The sequence below is a fragment of the Nannospalax galili genome, unplaced genomic scaffold, assembly GCF_000622305.1.
Source record: "Nannospalax galili isolate Female #2095 unplaced genomic scaffold, S.galili_v1.0 scaffold390, whole genome shotgun sequence".
NCBI classification, from domain to species: domain Eukaryota; kingdom Metazoa; phylum Chordata; class Mammalia; order Rodentia; family Spalacidae; genus Nannospalax; species Nannospalax galili.
Window position 1 is genome coordinate 2,220,520 of NW_008330777.1, and position 17,502 is coordinate 2,238,021.

The window sequence follows — 17,502 nt, forward strand, 5'->3', positions numbered from 1 at the left end:
CATCCTTCAAGTAGCTTCTTCTTATAATAATAATTTGAGATAGGAATTCTTTGGAAAAAAACTCACAAATAATGGTCATTACATTAAATAAATAAATATTACTAGACCATTTAGATTTAAGTACTAAATCTCATTTTGTCCATCTCTAAGATGTGGATTTTTAAAAAGCAATTGTATTCACAAAATAGACTCTTTTCCATGAAATGGCCAATCAATGTAACCAAACAATGTTTAAATCTTTTTAGGTTTATTTATTTTTATTTTATGTATATGAATGTTTTGCCTGAATGTATGCAAGTGCACCACGCGTGCAATAGCTGCAGAGGCCAGAAAAGGGCGATGGATCCCTTGGAGCTGGAGTTACAGATGGTTATTAGCAGCCATGTGGCTACTAGAAACAAACCTTCATCCTCTGCAAGAACAGCCAGTGCTCTTAACCACTGAGCCACCTCTTCAGATCCCCAAACAATGTTATTAAAGAGGAAACTTCCAATATCTTTAAATAAAATCACTTTGACTGATTTTTATAACTCTTCACTTCCTATTAATTTAGTTCCAAGTACTCATACTGATCATTCATGTAGTTAAAGCTTGTGTCTTTTACCGTCTTGGGTCCACTCACTATGTTAAGATAGGATTTGTATAGTCTTAATGTATTGAAACTCAAATTATACAGTACAAAATAATTTAGTCAGTCAGATTTCTGTGGCTAAAATATGGCCCCCTGAAACTTTACATACTCAGAAATTATAGACTTAGCACCTGCAAGACCATTTGAAATAGTCACACAGAAGAAATTTTAATGTTCTCAATATAGCTGAAATTATACATGTAGAAAAATTCAACCTGTCTTTTTATGCACAAATGAAATAGTTCTTTACCAATTTATTGGGTTGTTTTAATGCAACTATAGCAAATTTTTAAATAAATGACTCAGGTCTGTCATTCCAATACCCTGAGTATCTGATTGCTGGTCAGTTTTCCCTCATTGTTTTCATTTCTTGACAATTGATTAGATTAGTGCTAATATGACTATATTAAGATTCAGCATTTCAATGCTAATTTTCCTAATAACTTTATAGGTAGCTGCATTACTGAATTTCTCAGATTATATCTGATGGAAATTTGGAAAACCTATCACATCTGACATGGCAGTAGGCCATGTAAAAAGAAGCTGTTTATCATAAAAATTCATGTTTAGCCTGAGCATCAAAGAAAGAGATGGCTTAATAATCAAAAATTATTATAACCACTGCTAATCAAAAGAGTATCTATTCATGAGCTTAGAGAGATCTGTCATATCTAATTATTAAATCCACCTAAGGGCATTTATATAATAATATCCAAAAACTTCAAGATGATACAAGATGTGAACTTAAAAATCCAATGTATTTTAATTAGCAGGATATCAAACTGCCTTGGTGGTTTGGAGGGCTAAATCCAGTAAATGAAGTCCAAAGCATAGCATTTGCCTTCTAATGTCATCTTTCTCTCATCAAAACAAAACAATAAAAGGATAATGAAATATTGGGATATGGCTCAGAACAAACAATTGACAAACCAACCAACCAACCAACCAACCAACCAACAAAACAAAAAAAGAGCCTTAAATGTAAATGGAAGTTTTCTAAATTAATAAAAGTACAATATCTCAGTCCAGGGTGGACATGGTCATCTTCTACTTTCATTGGTCAGTTTATGACTGGAGATTTGATTTTCATATCTTTAAGCATACAGTAAATCAAACAGAGGCCATGCTTGCCTTCTAAAAGAGAAGTTAGGCAGGGAGTCAGCAAAAAGGATTTCCTCCTTTCTTAAAGGAATTGGCCTAAGTCTAATTTGTATGGCTCCAAAAGTCTAAACAGGAAACTAAAGCAAGACAGATTTAAAGGAGGTATCCCATACTTGTCACTGGAGTTTTTATTTAAAAACTCAAAGATTCTAGAAGGAGATTTTGTTTTGATTTGGTTGGTGTTTTAATAGCCATGAGGATATGTCTCTTCTAGCTCTTTTTCAAATTTAAATTTTTAATTATTTTGAGAATTTCATAGGTGAATACTGAATATATATCATTTCCTCTCCTTTCCTCTTCCACTCCTCCCACATACCCTATCAACTTCTATCCACTCCTATCAACTCCTTTCCTCTTCCACTCCTCCCACATACCTGCACACCCTCTCAATATACTGACCGCTTCTTACTACATATGTTATATATATATATATATATGTATACATATATACATATGTATATATATATGACTAAATCCATTTAGTGGTGCTCGTATGTACATGTGTTTAGGCTGACCATTTATTTAGGATTGAGTAACCTATGGGGAAGCTTGTCCCTGAAGAAAACAGATTCTTTCTCTCTCAACAGCCATTAATTTCCTGTAAATTTTCATTTAGGGGTATGAACTTGTGAAATTTCTTCCATCCAGGCTGGCATGTCAGCTGGTGTCCTGCTTTTTTAAAAAAAAGTTATGTTAACCGGGCGTGGTGGCATATGCCTTTAATCCCAGCACTCAGGAGGCAGAGGCAGGCAGATCTCTGTGAGTTCAAGGCCAGCCTGGTCTCCATAGTGAGTTCCAGGACAGCTGGGCTACAGGGAGACCCTGTCTCAAAAAGACAAAAAAAAAGTTATGTTGTTTAGTTTGGTTACAAGGTAGTAAATGATTTTAATACTCTCTTCTTTTGACTAAACTCTTAGTACCCTCTTCTTCTTTATCCCCCTACCCTTTTCCATCTTAAACATTTCTACCCCAAGTATTCTCCCTCTCCACCTGCATTTTACTATCCCCCCTCCCTTAGTGTATCCCCCTCCCAAAGGCCTCTCTCTAGACTTCTGCCTCTATGGGAACTTTAAAGTGAATATACCAAATTAGAGGTTCTAAGCTAGGATTCTTAAATGAGAGAGAATGTATGACACTTGCTTTTCAGTGCCTGGGTTATGTTGTGAGTAAAATTTTTTTCCAGTTTCATCCATTTACCTGAAAATTTCATACTTTAATTTTTTACTGAATAAAGTTCCATTATGCATATGCACCACATTTTCATTATCCATTTATTAGTTGATAAATATCTAGGCTGGCTGTGTTGCAGCTATTACAATCCTGTTCATATACCCAAAGGAGTTACACTCCTTACCAAGATGCTTACTCATCCATGGTTTTTGTCTCTCTATACACAATAGCTAAGTTTAATAATTTAACTAGATTTTATAGAAACAATGAAATATATCAAATATATCACAGACTGCTACAAGATCTATTCTTGACATCTTTAGAGATAAATATGCAAAGTATTTTTTAAAAAATTGTACTCATAGTAATATAAATATGAATACTCATTCCATAGATAGGATTACTTTCTAGAAACTAAAGAAATTTCAGTTAAACCAGTCATGAGAATATTTCTGTGCTTATCAATTTAACACTATTCTAAAAACTATCATACTCAGGTATATGTAAATTTTCTGGGAAAATTACATACAGTACTATTTAAAGGAACTGTGAATTATCTTCAAATCATTACCCTGAATTTTTAAAGCAATATTATAATATGATTATTGGGTTTGTATTGATGAACAATTTTCCTTCTTTTCTGTGCATCTGTTTCTTTCTTTTCTGTGCATAATGAGAAGTAAAGTACTGATGGTATTTGATCTAGATAATCTTTCCAAGAATAGTTTACAGCAAATGGTCTCAGAGCATCTGCTCAGTATAACTAATACTAACATGTCTTTTCAAAGCAAAAGGCAGATGTGTTATTACCCATTAGAAAGCACAGTTTCCTCATCTCCAGGGTCTCCTGAGACATTGCCCACTGTCTATGCAGAGATCCACTCTCTGTGTTGTCTGCAGTCTGATGTAGGAAACAATGATGATTCTCTGGCTGTTATACCAGTAGGCACCTGCCCCTTGACTCTGTTCTACCACCATCTGTGAAGCAGCAGCCCATTAAATTACAGTCTGTAGATAGGTAATGCCTGTTGTTGACATCTGTATCTCAAAGGAATAAAAATTTTAGAATCAGATCATTTGATTGTCAAATTTCATCTCTGCCTCTCTGTGATTCTTGTTAAGTATTGAAACTGCTCCAAGTTGATTGTCTAGTCTCCATTATTGAAGATAATATTACCGAACTTTTAATATTTATGAGACTGTTAGGGGAAAATGTCAGTAATGAGTTGATACTTTGCATGCCAAATACAACTTAATGCATAATTTTACAAATATTTGATTTATTATTTTTATTTTATATGTATGAATGTATTGCCTGCACATGTGTTAGTGAACCTTTGTCATGCAATGCCTGTGGAGGTCAGAAGAGGGCATCTGATCCCCTGGGGAGTTACTGATAATTGTTAGCCACAATGTGGGTGTTAGGAATCGAACCCGGGTCCTCTGCAAGAGCAGTCAGTGCTCTGAACCGCTGAACCATCTCTCTTATCCTGTATTGCTTATTTTTGACATTCTTTCCTTCTATGAGAAATCCACGTCATGGGAATTCATGTTTAAAATCAATCATTAGAAGATAAATTTGTAATTTCTGAAAGCGTTTACTCTGTGCTACAATCCTTCTCACCTGATGCGATGGTCATCATGGGTCTGAAGCTCAGCTGCTGGCCAGTGGAACTTTTGCCTACTTGTCTATTTGTTGTAAGGAGCTTTCTACCTGTTAAAGAATCAGGTTCTGATATGCTCCTATCTAGTGCTAGGACTGATGTCTGAGGTATCTGGAAGAAACTTAAAGCTTGTCAGTACTACACACAATTATCTTATTAAAGTTACCCTGCAAAAGGAAATGGCTTTTAGGGAGGATGTATTTGCTTGCTTGCTTTCTCGTCAGCTTCTGCCTAGAGTTTTTATGTCCTCTGATCTTTGATGTTACTCCCAAAATTATCTGAGGCAAATTTCTCAGCAAAAATTTGTGAAACAATTTTCTCTTTTACTTCTCTCTCACCATTTCTGAAAGACCTGGATATGATTCAAATTATTCTTCCATCTGTTTCTTCTCTTAATCTGCGACCTCAATCTTCTTCCTTAGAGTTCTATCCTCTTGAACACTAATTGCTGCCTGGGACATGAGTCAAGGTTAACTTCCCTCCCTCTAACTTGGTGCCTATCCTGTGCCAGATTCTTTTCTGAGCAGGGAGGTCATGTGAGCTCTCTTCTGATAACTATCCAAAGCTCCAAGGCAAGCTTTTATGTCTCCATCTGGATCTCAGTCTCTGAACTTCATTTACATCACTGGCCTTCTTACAACAGGGCTAAGGAATAGAATCCTATGGACAAAGTGAAAATAAGTAAAAGATCAATCCACAGAGGAGTTAACTCAATTAAGGAATATGCTCCTAATGATAGATGTTCACTTTTGTGTTTTTCAGTATTTCGTTATCACAATACAACATGATGATGAATAGATTTTTACACATGCTATCTTGATTACATGTATGAAAATTGTCAGAATAAATTTGCATAAATAGGAGCTAGTATTATGGACAGTCAAAACATTTTTGTTTGAATGCTCGTCATTATATTACCTCTACAGGATTGTGCATTTTGCTTCCTATAGCAATCTATTATAGAAATTCCTTCTCACAAACGTACTAACAAAATTTTATTGTATATTTTGGATCTTTAACATTGGCATGAGAGGTTAAATATTTACGTTATTAAGTAGTTTAGTTTGTTAATTTTTTTTTTTGTCTTTTTGAGACAGGGTCTCCCTGTAGCCCCAGCTGTCTTGGAACTCACTATGTAGACCAGGCTGGCCTTGAGCTCACAGAGATCTGCCTGCCTCTGCCTCCCAAGTGCTGGGACTACAGGCATGCACTACCACGCCTGGCTCTAGTTTGTTAATCTTTTATTCTGATTATATTTTCATATGTGTAAAGGACTGTTTCTAAAATTTATTCCAGAATTTCATACAATCCATTTTGATCATATTCAGCACCTCCCCTCTCCATCCCCACCCTACTTCCCACCATTTCATGTCTTCCGTTATTGTCTGTACTTTTATTTGAAATTTTTTATTTTATTTATTTATTAGTTTATGTATTTCTAATTTTTTTTTGTGTTTAAATGCCTATCAATTCCATGCCACACCCAGGGACTGTTTCTCTTTTAATCCATAAACAGAGTATTATTTGACTTTTTGAAAACAGGTATTGAACATTTTATTTCCTAATGTCTAGGAACCTTTTAGCTAAACTTTTCACAATATATGACTTACATTTTTTTTTAATTTGCTTTTTCTCATATCTAAATTATATGAGTTTTATATATACATATATAAGAATACTTATATCTCTGTCAGAAATTGCATATATAAACATTTTAATGAATTAAAAGTCAATAAAAAGATTTGAGATAAAAATGTGGAAGGCCTTCCCGACTCCAAGACTGTGAAGATCTACAGCAAATTGTCCTCTCTTACCTGTATAAGCTTGCTTCTGCTTTAGCACCCGTTCTAGTCCATTCTTCTGCAATGATGTGATAATTCCCATCCTCCTGAGTTTCTTTTCTCAGTAAGAATAGTGTTAATTCACATTATAAAGTTTTATTGTAATATAAATCATACACTTGAATTCATAAATTCATGGACTTAAAATTGTGAATATGTGTGTGTGTGTGTGTGTGTGTGCGTGTCTGTGTGTGTTTATGTATGAAGACCAGAAGTCTGTGTCAGGTGTCTTCCTCTATTGCTCTCCATCTTCTTTGTTTGAGACAGTATCTCACTGAACTTGAAATTTCAGTGACTGGCTAGACTGATTGCTAGAAATCTCTAATGTGCCACCTGCTTCTGCTCCCCACCAGGAGCACGAGGGTTACAGTCTCTCACCACCACACCTGGCACTTACGTGAGTGCTGGCAATTTGAACTTAGGTACTCATACTTGCACTGTGGAGACTTTACCATCTTCTTGGTCACATAATAGTAAATTAATTATTAATAGTGAAAAATGAGTTTCCAACATGCTATAAATGAGATAAATTATTTCTGGCTAATAATTTGGAGGAAAATATGGATATTTGGGGTTTGGTGTCTATTTTCTTTCATACCTTCAAAACAGTCATTTTTTTTAATTAAAGTGGTGGTCTGTTTTCAGACAAGAAAAAAATAGAACACTTTAAGCATATTGAAGCATATTCCTTTCTCCACTCTGCAGAGATTGCATGTCCTGATTTTCCTGCCAGACATCTCTTCCTATTGCTGGGTTACTTCGGGGAAGCCATTTGCCTCTCAGTCTTAGCTTCTTCATAGGCAAACTAGGGAAATAATATCATCTTCACATTTGAGAGAATTAATTGAGGTAATGTTCAAAGCACAGTGGTTAGCATATGATTGAATTCAATAAAAAAACAACTTTGCTTATTGAAATTTGATTTTATTTTATATGGAACCTTGACTTTGAAAAGATTATTACTTAGGAATATATGCACTTATGCTATCCAAAACATAAATGCAATATTGAAACACTGTATAATATGAACCTTTCAATAGATATCCACATTTTGCTGATTGAAAATAGCAAACTTTAATCAAGAAAATGAGGCCTGAGAAATAATCATGTCTAAAGCATTTGGAGAATAGCCTAGTGAAAACTCAATAGTTAATGACAGTAATATGGTTAGTTCAATATTTTTCTAGTGGAACATACAGTAAGATATGCAAAATCAAGTGACACATTTTGAGAAAGGCTCTGGCACAGCAGAGATTTGTCATATATTTGAAGTGTGCATCAGATGTTTCAGAGAGCTCAAGATGGATGTTCAGCATGTGGTGCTACAGTTTGTGACATGTTTCCCCATTCTCGTTCTTTCATCTCTTCGTCTTGCACTTTAGCCACTTGAAATGGCTTTGCTGTTTTAAAATGCTGTGCTATCTCGTCACTGTAAATTTAGACTTTAAATGCCATTGTCACTTGGTGAATGCATTTTGAAGATATGTGAAAATCAGCAAGTTCTTTTTGAAGTGTGTTTTGGCTAAATTACCCTTACTTAGTGAATAATTAAAAAAAAAAAAAAAAAAGAACCTCAGGTGATCACTGCTATGTTGCTTCCCGCCTTGCTACCTCAGCAAAACAGGAAACAATAGAAAGTGATCAACTTTTCTTATCTCTGAATAGTAATATATTTTAGTGTTATTTCCAGAATTTTATTTTGTTGAAGCTACTGTTGGAGAAGTAGAGCTAGAATATATAAATGGTACAATAATGGAGTGAAAATGATTCTTTAACACCTTGTCCAGAGGTCAATTTTGTTGCCTTGATTGTTGCCTTGATTGAGCAGTATTTCAGTATTACTAGAAATGTACACATAAAGCTGTTAACACAGTGTTTAGTCCACAAAATACACGGTTCGAGGTAGTAAAGTAAAGATGGAAAATCTGACAGCTCTATACTTCATGAATCACACATGTGCCACCATATAAATTTAGACATGAAGATTATTGACATATTTCATATAAAGATAGATTAAGGGATGATTTAATCAATATCTAACTAAAACCACATAAACTCATATTTGTAAATGATTTCTGTTCATATAGCCTATTTATAAATCTTTCAAAATTTCATGATTTGCAAAGTATGATTTAGGTTTAAGATTAAATTCTTCCTGCAAGTGCAAGAGTATGCATATTTGTGTTTTTCCACTGGCACTTAAATAATTCATATACTACTTTGCAAATAAATGTTGTAGTTGGTCTCTGTATTTAAAGTAAGCAATTTCTTTTTCAATTTTGAAATTCTGTGAATTAGGTACTGTTCTGATATTTTCTCTGGGATTAATTTGGAATTGCATTATCCAAGAATACCACTTATGACTTAAATACACCTTAACTAAAATTTGATTATCATAGCAATATAAAATAACATCATTTATTAACGATCCAGAAATTTAGTTTCTCAGCTGCATTAGGTACTCATCACAGTCATACATGGAAAGTGGTTATGATATTGTACAACACTGATGTAGAACATTTCCATTACTGGAGTAAGTTCTGTTGACTTGCATTCTCTTACAAGATCTTCAGAACCACTTCTTTACAGAAGTATGTGTTAGAACACCTGGGCCCTAGCTCATGGCACAGTTTTGAAAGGTTTTCTAACATTATGCACATGGAGTTGAGCTAGAATGAGTCATGGGAGGTCTGGGCACTGAGACTTATAACCTGGAGCTTCCTGAGATTTGATGTGCAGCACCCACTCCAACAATGAGCTGTTCCCATTCCAATACCATGCTTTCCCTAGCATGGTGGGCTGTATCCCATTAAACCATGAGTAGAAGTAAATCCTCTCTAAATTTCTGTCAGGTAGTCTATCATCATGAGGACAGTAACTAAGACACCCTCTGAAGCTTGAAATAGTTTTGCAATTAGACCTGTTCTACCCCTAAGTTCATGATGCTTAAATGATTTAGTCCTTAACCTTCTTCTACACTGACATTAAACTGGTTGACATCTGGCACTGATACTGATCCTTCAGTTCAACATTCTTCAATCTGGGCTGCACAGAAGAATCAAGAGAGATACTTAAAATCTTAATGTATAGGCTATATATTATATCACAAACCAGTTACATAATAATGGCTAACAGATATTAATATTTATATGTTCCCAGTTGTTGCATTATCTGGAGAAGCTTGGAAGCTATTGATCTGGTTATTACTTCTGGTTTTCCAAATTGTCATCTTCCTCATCACTTGGTTGTTTGGTGTTACCTAGGCACACAGCTCTTTCCATATGTCCTGTGGTTCACTCTTTCCTGATGAGATTTTTGCATGGTTGTGCAGCACTGTATTCTCGAACATCATCTAATTTTATTATCATCGTTCCTAATCACAAGTGTTTTCATTCTCTCTCATTTCACATTTTTGATTCTTCTTGTTTTGCAATTGTCAGGTGATAGCCAACACAGAACCCTCCAAGATACCTCTAAACCAACACCAAATAGAAAAATATACCAAAGGAAAAACCCCAGAATGAATATGAAGTGTCAGAAAATAAAATGACCTTCCCTGTTCTTCTCCCACATCCTTGTAAAGGTAATAGTCAGGAACTTTCCTCAGCACAGCTTGGTTTATATACACAAAGCGTCTTAATTTAAAGGCTTATAAAGGTCGGAGCTTCTGCACTGGATGCTTTCCACCCAAAATGATTTTCTAAGAACAAGTTTAAAACTGCTTGATTATTTTGGGAAAGTTCATGGTGTAAAAGGGAGTTATATTAAGAACTTTAGGCAAATGCTAACATTTTCTTAAAATAACAGGTTAGGAAAATCTGTAGATGGTGACAATCAAGAAATGCAATGTGTTAAATAACATTTTAAGCTCATGTTTCTACTGAAATTATATTTTGTTCATTTACCCAAATAATTCAATGTGACAGAAAGTGCTAGATGGTCCCTAATATCCACTCTTCCTTATTTGTTCACAAAGTAATACTGTGTTTGGTTGAATATATTAAAATATTTAAAGAGACTGGGTGTGGAGGTGCTCACCTTTAATCCCAACAGCCAGGAGGCAGGGGCAGGCAGTTCTCTATGAGTCTGAGGCTAGCCTAGTCTATACAGTGAGTTCCAAGCCAGCCAGGGCTACATAGTGAGACCCTATCTCATTAAAAAATGAAAACAAGATATTTATACTATCAATTATAATATATAAGAATAGGAAGATTATTAAATCATTGTGAAGTTGAGTAACTAATTCTGGTTTGAGCATTGCTCAGATCACTATTAGAAAGCAAAGATAATAATGGCTTGATCAAAAGGGCATTTTTCTTTTGAACATGAAAGCCCTGGGATTTGGTTCAAGCAAGTATGACTATTCCACAATTTTTGAATACCTAAGATCTTTCTATTTTTTTCCTTTCATCTTAACAACAGCTTCCATAGTGGCTTGGTTGTGTGTGCTCGATCGTGACAGTCAAATGAAGGGAGAATAGAAACAGAAACAGAAGGTACATTTCTCTCCTTGAAGGTCAGTTTGGAGATTATGCAAGACAGTCCATTCATGTTTCATTGGCCAGCACCATATCATAGCTGGTTTCAAGAAAAGTTAGGCAAATTCTTAAGTTAAGCAGCTCTGTGTCTAACAACAACAAGAAAGAATGAATGAATTTCAGGAGGCAAAATATTTGTCTCTTCATTAAGATACTAAAATATCCAGGTAAATATACTTCTCTTTACCTTAAGCATGCTCTATCTGTCCTCAAAAAAGAAAAATATTTATGATTTCAAGCCCGAAATCTAGGATTGATGTGGAATATAAAGTCTTCTTCTTCAGAACCCATAGTAAAGTTTGAAGTATGCCTTTATCATCATCAGTCACAGGCTTTAGGAATAGCAAGAACAGAGCTAATAAGAAGGATGAAAATATCAAGTCTTGCTTTTATTTGCTTTATTTTTGTGTATGCATGTATGCAAGTGCATATATACAAGTGTACCTGTGTTGTGAAGTGTTGGTGGAAGATAGAGGATGGTGTCAGATCCCCTGGAACTGGAGTTACAGATGGTTGTTAGCTGCCATGTGAGTACTGGGGTTTGAACCCCAGTCTTCTGTAGAACAGCCAATGCCCTTAACCTCTGAACCACCTCTCCAACCCCAAGTCTTGCTCTTTAGATATCTAAAATTATCATCCTGCTGAAAACATCATTTCTTACTTCTTCCTAGAAAATGAAAATCTTAAGGTATTGCAGTGAGACAAAAATATAATTGATTTGTCAGATCCTATTCATAAAACCCAGAGAACTGACCCAGTATTTAACTTTACTCAGAGTTCAAATGAAGCATAGGTAAAATGTGGTAAATTATAAAATGATTGGGGCTGGAGAGATGGCTCAGTGGTTAAGAGCACTGTCTCCTCTTGCAGAATACCTGCATTTGGCTACCAGCACCCATATGGTGCTAACAAATTTCCTTAATTTCAATTCCAGGGGATCTGATGTCCACTTCTGTCCACTGTGGGCATTGTACACATGGGGTACACTTACATAAATGCAGACACATAATACAAACACTCATATACCTAAAATAAAAATCAATAAATAAAAAGAGCATTTTTCAAAGTAAGATCATTGAGGTCTTCTTTGTCATTACTTGCAATATTTCCATTCACCCTGACCCAGGTTTAATAGATGACATTTCTAAGTGGTATCTATAGGACACTGCTGAGAGAAAGCTAGCTGTATGGTCACAAAAACTTGTTTCTTCCTAATTGTGTGGCTGAATGGCATTTGGTGCCTGGCCATAATTCATCTGTAGATTTGTTTACACTTAAGAGCCTAGATGATAAAGACAGAACAGATTCTTTAGAAACTATCTGGAGATGAGGACATTTCATTACCTTTCCACTAATAACTATACTAAGATGCTCAACTACCATATTCATTTAGAAAACTGGGTCATTTCCCCTAAATCAAAACAGTTTATCCTACCAGAAAATGTTCTGCACCATATAGGAAAACCTCAGAATACAAGGTAGTTCAAGGTTAGCTCAGAGTCTGTGACATCATTGACCGAAGTTCTTCCCTCCCACTCCTCAGTGTGCTAACTTTAATCACCATCTGCTGCATAAGGAAGCTAATCTATGGGTATAACAATAAGTCATTAGAAATTGTTTTAGTACTATACCTATTTAGCAGAATATTTGTGTTAGGCTTTCTCCCATAGCCTGTGGAATGTATAGCCTCAAGATCCTAGACCTGAAATCAACATCAAGTATGGGCTCCATCCCATGAAGCAGACCTTAAATTCAATTAGAAAGTGGTTACATGATGTTTGTTCCACTATCACACTGGTGGACATACCTTACAAGGCCAGTTGTTGTGGCTTGCAGGATTCACAGCTGGGTATGATTGGTGATTAATTTTTCTCTTAAGTTAGTATACATAGTGCCTTTCAGCATTGTGGATGCTAGACAGTAGAGATGAGGCTTTGAATACAGTACCAGTTTGATTTTTCATTATTTGTTCTATACTTTATATATGTAGTGTCTTCAGCAATAGGGTCTTACCATGAAGTTCTGATGGTTAGTTAAGAGCAGGGGCAAAGGTCAGTATTGTTTGAAGGTCTATGGGACACCTGGTCAACAGATTCAAGAGAGGAATTCCATTCCTGGCACTGGACTTTTGCTTTATTATCCTAAGGTATCCAGTAGAGACAATGCACCCTCCATTATAAGGTAACTCCTTTTAATCTCCTTTTATAATATATGTGTATATAATTTAGGAAGCTTCAATAGTGGTAGGTTTTTTATATGGCTTTTTGTAAGGTCTTTATATTGGTTATCTCTCCCCATACTCCTTCTTCTGCCCTATCCTCCTAATTCCCACCCACTTTAATCCTTCCTACTCCATTATTCTCTTTTCCTCTTTTATATTATTATTCTGTTCTACATCCTCTCCTGGGTAACCTCCCTTCCTGCATAGCCATCTATCAGTTTCTTGTCTTCTCTGGATTTCCAATATGAAAATTGTGATTGTTTTTTCAATTTTTGTGAAGAATTGGGTTAGAATTTCAATGGGTAGTGCACTGAATTTGTAGACTGTTTTTGATAGGATGGTCATTTTCACAAATTTAATTCTATGAATCCATGAGCATGGGAAATTTTTCCATCCAAATCTTTCACTTCCTTGGTTAGATTTATTCAAAAATATTTTATAGATTTTGAGGCTTTGTGAATGGAGCCATTTCCTTGATTTGTCTCAGGAAGTTTGTTCTTGTTATATAAGAAGGCTACTGATTTGGAGTGTTGATTTTATATCCTACTGCTTTGCTAAATGTATTTTTTCAGTTCTAGCAGTATCTGGTAGAATATTTGGTGTCTTTTGTGTATAGAATCATATCATCTGCAAAGAAGGATACTTTGACTTCTAGCTTTACAATTTATATCACTTTTATACCTTCATTTATCTTATTGTTCTACCTAAGACTTCAAGCACTTTAGTGAACAGAAATGGAGAGAATGGACATCCCTGTTTGTTTCTGGTTTTACTGGGGATTCTTTGAGTTTTTCTCTATTTAGCATGAGATTGTCTGTGGGCTTGTTGTATATTGTGTTTATTATGTTGAGATATTTCCCCTGTATCCCTAGATTCTGGACACCTCTTGTGCCTTGATAGCTCTCTCTTTCCCCAGATTTAGGAAATTTTCTTCTATGGTTTTTATAAAAAATATGTTTCTGTGCCTTTAACCTGGGTTCTTGTCCTTCTTCTATGCCTATGAACTGCAGGACTCATCTTTTTATAGTGTTCCAAAGGTCTTGGATATTCCTTTTCTGGCTTGTTTTAGATTTGACATTTTCTTTGATTGAGTTTGTCTTCAAGATCTGATATTCTTTGTTTTATTTTCTCCGCTTCCTTTTTGCTTATCTACATTTCTTGAGTTTGAGTTTTTATTTCATGTTTTATTTCAGTTCAGCTTTTCTTTGGAATTCTACCTCTTTACTGAATTCTAATTACATGCTTTGTATTGTTTTAGTTATTTCATTCAACTGCTTGTGTTTTCACTGTCTTCATTCAAATTTAAACTATTTTATTGAATTTTTATGATTTTCATACAATATATTTTGATTGTATTTAGATCTCTTCACCTATTTGCGCCTCCTCTTACTACCACCAACCCAATTTAATGTATTCTATTATATTTAATAAGTCTTATAGAGAGTCTAATTTGTGTCTTCAAATGCCCTTCTGTGTGGGTTCATCCACTGGAGCCTAGTTAACCTACCAAAAGCCAGATTCTTGAAAGAGACCAACTCTTCTTCTCACAGCAGCCACCAGTTGTCGGTTTTCCTCAGGTAGAGATGGGATTTCTTGCTCACATCCTGTTCATCAATGTCTATTCACCATTGCTGTGAATTCATATGTGTAACTGACTAGATGTCTGAAAAACTATTTCCTTGTGGTCATGCACCACATCTGGCTCTTAAAGTCTTTCTGGTCCCTCTAACACAATGATCCCTACATTTTTGTTGGCAGAACTTTGAGACAGATGTCCTGTTCAGAGATAAGCATGCTGCAACCTCTTGTTCTCTGCATGTTGACCAGTTGTAGGCTTCTGTGTTAATCGCCATCTGCTACAAATGATACTTCTCTGTTGAGAGCAACAGATGCATTGTGGGTATGGAAGTAAGACATTAGTAGTAAGTTTACTACTATTATCTATTTAGGAGAAAACTAGGATTGGGCTTTCCCATATGTTCTGTGAGCTCTCTAGTTTTAGGTTCCTAGGCCTGAATGTTACGTATGGGCTCCATCTTATAAAGCAGAACTTAAATCCAATTAAAAAGCGGTTGATTACTTCCATAATATTCATGCCACTATTGCACTAGTTGGCAGATGATGCCAAGCCAGTTGCTACTGTAACTCACAGAATTCACAGCTGAGTAAAGTTAATTATTTTCTCTTCAGGTAGCATGCATAGCATTTTCAAGCACTATGAAGTTAGACATGAGTGTTCCTATTTCTACAAATCATGTATGCAGTGTCTTCAACAATAGGTACTTAACATGAAGTTCTGGTGTGTAACAAAGAGCAGGGGCAATGACCAGTATTTTTGAAGTGTTCATGGGACCCATCCTCACAACTTCAAGAAAAGAAGTCCGTCCTTGGAACTGGGACTTTATTTTATTATCCTGTGTTGTCTGGTAAGGGCAATGTCCCCCTGTTATAAGATAACTCCTTTTTTTGGTCTTTTTTTTTTTTGAGGTAATGTCTCCCTGTAGCCCCAGCTGTCCTGGAACTCATTATGTAGACCAGGCTGGCCTTGAACTCACAGGGATCTGCCTGCCTCTGCCTCCCAAGTGCTGGGATTAAAGGTGTGCACCACCACGATAACTTCTTTTAATATCTTTTTATAATGTATATGTATGTAATGAAGTAGCTTCAATAGTGGTAAGTTTCTATATGGCTTTTTCTAAAGGTCTTTAATGTTGGTTATCCCTCATCATACTCCCTCCTCTGCTGGCCCTCCCCTCCCCATCTTACTTAACCCCTTTTTCTTTATTTTCCCCCTTTCTCCCTTTATATCACTGCATTCTACCACCTCTCCCAGGAATCTTCTGCACAACTTTTAAATTAATTAATTAATTAATTTAGACAGGGCTATGTTCATCTAACTTATTCTCCTGTTGATGATCTTCTTACCTCATCCTCCTGTCTTAGCATTACAGGCATGTACCATACATCTAGTCTTTTTTCCATTTTTTATTAGTGTATATAGTATTCCTTAACATCTTGAGTTATACTTATCCCACTCAATATTTTTTGTTCATGTAAAAAAAACATGACTGATTCATACATGATGTTTCCAGTATTCAAGGAAATTTTGACTTAAGGTAGATATGGATTATATTAATGAAACACAGCTATGTAAGTATCTGGCATAATAGGACTTTTCAGCACATGGTTGTTTTAATGAAATTGGTAATACTAATCAAACTATCAGCCAAGTCACTTGCTTTTAAGCAAGTAATTCTGAGAGTTAAGACCCATTCATTTGAAATCCTGGGGAACACAGAAGAAAAGATAGTAGTTAAGATCAGGAAGAAAGCAACAGAAAAAATGGAGCACTGGATTTAGGAAAAGACAAGTGAAGGGACATTTAAGAACAGAACATGTTGAGGTAGTATTAAGACATGGAGCCTGTGAACATAAAATTGCAATGAGGAAAACTTACACCATAGACTAATTCTATCTTATCTCCCCAGCTTCCTACCATCTGTCTAACCCTTTGGTCTTTAAATACCCATAGAGCTTTAATGATATACTTTGTAATTTATTGGCTCTTTTAAAACACCATATCTACTCTTAAAGTTCACTACATAAAGAGGCTCTGTCTTCTTCACACAGTGAGCTTCAAGGTTTGAGTCTTCAGCTGCCTTAGTTCTGAGCTGCTTTTGCATTGCAAATGTGATCAGGTCACATGTTTCCTTAAAAGACTTCAGTGGCTCTTCATTGGTCTTAAGCTAAAGACCAAGCAGAATATGTCCTCGAGGATTTGTATTCCCTATGTCTGACCAGTCTCTGCCACCTGACTCCCTGTCCCTCCCTTTCCCCTTCACTTTCTATGCTCCTGCTTCACAGGCTTCTTGTTATTTTCTCTAGTACCTACCTAAGGGTCTTTATGAATGTTCTTTATTTACTTCATATTACTCTGTCCCCTATTTCCTTTGAATGTTTACCAAATTTCACTTCTGTCATTTAATGCACTTATGAGATTTTGTAATTACATATTTATGAGTTAATATTGGCTTGAGAAAGAGATAAATCCCTATAAAAATCCTAAAAGTCTAGACATATCTAACAAACAATAAGGGCAACACAACAAAAACAATTGCAAATTACAAATATCATTGACAAATAAATAAATTCTAAATTGTGGATTCATAGTGGACATATGATGAGGCAGCACTTCTCCCAAGGCACATACAAATAATATGGAGAAGGACTACCCAATAGTGTTCATATATTGGCATACCTCTCTCAAGAGGCATGA